Below are 6059 nucleotides of genomic sequence, written 5' to 3'. Positions count from 1 at the left end.
CGCCGACGCCCTCCAGGCCTTCACCGCCGCCATCCAGGGCCTCCAGAACCAGTTGGCCTTGATGAACTTCCAGATGACCGACGTCGCGGCGTGCTTGTCAGCCATTGATGGCCGCGCCCTGCCCACCGCGGCGCAGATCCCGCACCTGCCACGCCCCGGCCCCGGCGCCTTACCGTGGTTGCCCGCGACCTCGGAGCCCGTCGTCCAGGACGTGACCTCGGCGTTCGGTGCCGCCCCGGCGCCCACGGCCGCGCCCTCGGCTCCTCTGGCGTCCACGGCCGCGCCCTCGGCTTCACCGGCATCGTCCGCGGCGCACCCCTACGGTGTTCCGATCAACCAAATCTGCTTCCCGCCGTCGCCCTCGCCTATTCCATCTTTCGAGTCCATCATGGGGGGGGTGCCGATGGCGTCGGCGCCCATGGTGACTACCCCCGCGCGGGTATCCGTTCCTCCGACTCCGGAGGGTCACGTGGTTCCCAAATACCACAAGCTCGTGTTTCCGACGTACGACGGCAAGGAGGACTCGCTCGGATGGTTGAACAAGTGCGAGCAATTCTTCAGCGGACATCAGACGCGCCATCAAGATCGGGTCTGGCTCGCCTCGTACCACCTTACCGGCGTGGCCCAACAGTGGTACTTGGTGTTGGAGGCCGATGTTGGCCGGCCGCACTGGGATGACTTCCGCACGCTGTGTCAACAGCGGTTCGGTCCTCCCCTCAGCACCAATCATCTCTCCGACCTGGCGCGCCTCCCCTTCACGTCCACAGTTGATGCCTACATGGAGGCGTTTCAGGCATGGGCGGCGCACGCAGGGCGCCTCTCGCCGGGCCAAAAGGCTAAGCTCTTCACCGGTGGTCTACCCGACCATATTCGCGTGGATGTGGAGCTGCACGACCCACAGGACCTCCAGCGGGCGATGCATCTGGCGCGTGCTTACGAGCGTCGGAACGCGCCAGTGCATCTTGCGTTGCCCGCTCCGCCACGACGTCGCGCTGCTCCTACCACACCAGCGACCACCGGGGCAGTCTCGGCGGCTGCGTCATCTTCATCGGCAACGTCTCAGCGCCCCTTCAAGCGGCTCACGCCGGAGGAGATGGCGGAACGCCGCAAACAGGGCCTCTGCTACAACTGCGACGAGCCCTATGTGCGAGGCCACAAGTGCGCCCGGCTCTTCTTCCTCGAGGCCGCCGATTACATCGTGGAGGAGCCGGACGACGGTGACGAAGACAAGACTGCGGTGCCCGACCCTCATCAGCCGCCTTTTGACCCGGACGCACCTATGATCTCCTTGTCGGCCATCACAGGGATCCGCGCCACGGACACCATGCAGCTGCGCGTCCGGATCGGCGCTCACGAGTTCACGGCGCTGTTGGACTCCGGGTCCACGCACAATTTCATCAGTGACGAGGCCGCGCGCCGTGCGGACCTGCTCCTCCGTGACAGCCGGGGCGCGAACGTCGTCGTGGCCAACGGCGAACGCGTGGAGTGCCAAGGCCTTGCCCGTGCCGTCCCCCTCCAGATCGGCACGGAGGCCTTCCGGGTAGACATGTTCGCCATCCCCGTTCGAGGCTGCGATGTCGTCCTGGGGATCACCTGGCTGCGCACCCTGGGGCCCATCTTGTGCGACTTCGCGACACGCCGCATGGCCTTTAACTTACGTGGTCGTCGCGTTGTCTGGGTGGGCGTCGGCGCGCCCAGCACGCCGACCGCTCCAGCAACGGATCTCCTGCTTGCCAGCACCTTCTTCACCGACACCGGATCTGAGCAGGACCTTTTGGCACGCCTCCTCGACACGTACAGCGCTGTGTTCGCTGCCCCGACAGGACTGCCCCCGGCTCGTGCATGTGACCACCGCATCCATCTTAAGACCGCGGCTGAGCCGGTGGCCGTGCGGCCCTACAGATACCCCCAGATTCAAAAGGATGAGCTTGAGGCGCAGTGCGAGTCTATGCTCCAGCAAGGCTTAATCCAACCGAGCACGTCGCCGTTTTCAGCCCCTGTGTTGCTGGTCAAGAAACACGACGCCACCTGGAGGTTTTGCGTCGACTATCGGGCGCTCAACGCACTCACCATCAAAGACAAGTTTCCGATACCCGTTGTCGAGGAGCTGCTCGACGAACTCCACGGAGCGCGATACTTCACCAAGTTGGATCTTCGCTCCGGATATCATCAAGTGCGCGTTCACACTGACGACGTGCACAAAACGGCGTTCCGCACGCATCATGGGCACTTTGAGTTTTTGGTTATGCCATTCGGCTTGTCCAATGCTCCGTCCACGTTCCAGGCGCTGATGAACTTCGTCCTCAAGCCGTTCCTGCGTCGCTGCGTCCTCGTCTTCTTCGACGACATCCTCATCTACAGTGGCTCGTGGACTGCGCACATGCAGCACCTCCGCGCCGTCCTCGACGTCCTGCGCGCCCACCACTTGCACCTCAAGCGCGCCAAGTGCGTGTTCGCCACACGGACGGTCCACTACCTCGGCCATGTGATCTCGGAGGCCGGCGTCGCCATGGACGTCTCCAAGGTCGAGGCTGTGCAGACTTGGCCTCAGCCGCGCTCCGCCCGTGGCTTGCGTGGTTTCCTGGGTTTGGCCGGCTATTATCGCCGCTTTATCCAGGACTTCGGCGCCATAGCGGCACCCCTCACTAAGCTGCTACGACGGGACTCCTTCCAGTGGACTGAGGCGGCCACCGCGGCGTTCGACGCCCTGAAGGGGGCCCTGTCCTCCGCTCCAGTTCTCCATCTACCGGATTTCAGCAAGGTCTTCATGGTGGACTGTGACGCGTCCGGCTCCGGTTTTGGCGCAGTACTCCATCAGGGGGCCGGGCCACTTGCATTCTACAGCAGGCCGCTTGCAGTCCGGCATCTCAAGGTGGCGGCGTACGAACGCGAACTGATCGGGCTCGTCCACGCTGTGCGCCATTGGCGCCCCTACCTCTGGGGTCGCGCCTTTGTGGTGCGCACGGATCATTATGCGCTCAAATACATGCTTGACCAGCGCCTCTCGACGATCCCGCAAACTCAGTGGATTTCCAAGCTCTTTGGTTTTGATTTCAGGGTGGAGTTCCATCCCGGCCGCGCCAACACTATCGCCGACGCGCTCTCGCGGCGTGATGGCGAGTCACCCCTCCTGCAGGCTGTGGCCAGCGCCGAGTCCTCACTGTCAGCGCTGTCCGTGCCGGCGTTCGACCTCTACGCTGAGCTTCGCCAGGAGTTCGACACCGACGCCGTGCGACGCTCCTTCCGCGACGCCGTGGCCAATGGCGATCACGGCGCGGCGTGGACTGTGCGCGACGGCCTCATTCTACGGGATGGCCGGGTGTACGTGCCTGAGTCGTCCATGGTGCTTCCTGACATCCTCCAGCTCGCGCACACCGTCGGCCATGAAGGTATCCAGAAGACCCTCCAACGCCTCCGCGCCGACTTTACCGTGGAGCATGACAGACGGGTCGTGCGTGACTACGTCCGCGCGTGTTCTACGTGTCAACGCAACAAGACCGAGACTCTGCATCCCGCCGGCCTTCTTCAGCCCTTGCCGGTGCCGTCGCGGGTGTGGGCCGACATCTCGCTGGATTTCATTGAGGCGCTGCCCAAGGTTCATGGTAAGAGTGTGCTGCCCACGGTGGTTGACAGGTTCTCAAAGTACGCCCACTTCATCCCGTTGGGGCACCCGTACACGGCCGCCTCCGTTGCCCGCGCGTTCTTCGCTGACATCGTCCGCTTACACGGCTTCCCGGAGTCCATTGTGAGCGATCGTGATCCTGTCTTCACGGGGCACGTTTGGCGTGATCTGTTCCGACTGGCCGGGGTCAAATTGCGCATGAGCTCCGCATTCCATCCCCAAACCGACGGCCAGTCGGAGGCGGTCAACAAGGTCATCACCATGTACCTCCGTTGTACGACCGGCGACCGCCCTCGTGACTGGGTGGATTGGCTACCATGGGCGGAATTCTGCTACAACTCATCGTTCCATTCCGCGCTACGCACGACACCATTCCAGGTGGTGTATGGACGGCCTCCCCCGTCCTTGCTTCCGTATGAGCGCGGGACGGCGCCCACGGAGGACCTTGAGGCCCTGCTGATCCGGCGTGACGAGTACCTCGCCGAGGTCATACCACTATATCTCTTATAAAGATAAAACCCACTAGCAATTTATCTTGCCATGCAAAGTGTTCACATCAGCATCCACTAGAACATCCCATTAGCACATTCAACTATCTCGTCATACAAAGTGTCTACATCAACATCCACTAACACATCCAACTAACACATGCCATTATGTCTTCATTCAAGCTATTCATATTAACGAACCACATCATTCAGTAACATATATTTATTGTCCACATCACAATGCTAAAAATCATCAACTAACACGTATTATAATATTTATTCAATCATATTAGTAAATATAAATAGTATAATTTCACCAGCGATTCCCGTAGTAACGTGCGGGGCGTTCTTCTAGTATTTAATATTTTTGTGTCACTACAATTAGCTACATCACTCAAAGACTCCTATTTTTCATCTAGACTAGAGTAGCCCATCCCTTTTCTCCAGTAAATAATTCAGAATTTTCATTTGCAATAATAGAAGTTTTATTTAAACAATCATCTTTATCATTCATATCAGAATTATCATCAACCATAACTTTGACAATGCTAGATTGAATTGAGGATAAAGCACTTGTATTTAATACCTCCCTTGGCACGTCGTCGAACGGCGGAAACTCTTTAAACTTGATGGCTCCCTTTTCTGTGTTCCAATTACGTGCCAGATATGGCACCGATTAATTTCTTGAATAAGATCCTCCAGCACTTCTTCGGGTAGCTCTTCGAGTGTGTGATCTTGGGCCATATTCTTCCTTGTTGCTCATTGGTGGCCGTGTGGCAAAATCCACGAACTCCTCGCGTACGCTTCTTGGTAGATTCCCGTGTTTTGCTGGACTAAGGGCAGTCCGTGTATTGACGATGGTTTCTATCTTCATTAAATGATTTGCCACGTAGATAAAACGCTGACATGGCAACGTAATTAATGAAGAAAGAGAGCAAAAATCATAGAAATGGTTTCCTCATGAAGAAATCAGGTCTTCTCTTGACCCAATGCACCAAGAAACCATGAAATCGCCATTGGGGAGAAACCACCAGTTTCTAGCGGGCTCGTGCCGCACTCCTATTGGAGGAAGAAGATAGAGTTGTGAGAGAGAAAGAGAAAATAATTATTACTCATAGAAACCATGGGTTGGAAAACAGTACTTTTTTGGTACGGTATCCTATGTTATAGAAACTACTAGTTTCTTTCATTGGGACTGCCCTGAGGTGGTGTTTAAATCCAAGAGCTAAAGTTTATGAGTGTCACATCGGATGTTACATGGGGTGTCATATATGAGTGTTCGGATAGTCAGTCTGTTCGCTGGTTGGTTTTTGGGCTGATAAGCTGGGCTGGTGCTGGTTTGTTTTGAGAGGAAAACACTGTTGGCTGGCTGATAAGCTCTGGTTGAAACCAACAAGCGAACAGGCTAAGTAATAATAAAACAAATTACAGAAGTTCTCAGGAATCCGTGAGACGAATTCATTAAGCCTAATTAATCCGTCATTAGCATATGTTTACTGCAGCTTTATTGTAGCGCCACATTGCCAAATCATGGACTAATTAGCTTAAAAAATTTCGTCTCGCGAATTAGTCGTAATCTGTACAATTAGTTATTTTTTAGTCTATATTTAATACTCCATATATATGTGTCTAAACATCTAATGTGACAGGGACTAATCTTTAAGGGGAAAAAACTAAATAAGGCCTAAATGATCTGCAGCAGCTCTACTTTTGCAGCTGAAAAAGCACAACGAGCACTTATCCTATACGACTTCAACGCCGGCAGCAAGCAAGGATAATCTGGTGCACAGAAAATTCTTCCCCGTATGATTATTTAAAACCTGTCACCAAATTGCAGAGTTGATGGGGTCTTTGTTTGTCTTCTCTTGTACGTGATTTGACCAAGAAGCAGATGAACTTGCTGGCAATAATAGATGGGTTACGTGGGGCTGCACCGTCGTGATGAACCG

The sequence above is a fragment of the Miscanthus floridulus genome, chromosome 16 (genome assembly GCF_019320115.1).
Source record: "Miscanthus floridulus cultivar M001 chromosome 16, ASM1932011v1, whole genome shotgun sequence".
Taxonomy (NCBI): domain Eukaryota; kingdom Viridiplantae; phylum Streptophyta; class Magnoliopsida; order Poales; family Poaceae; genus Miscanthus; species Miscanthus floridulus.
Note: the sequence above shows the minus strand (reverse complement) of the source record.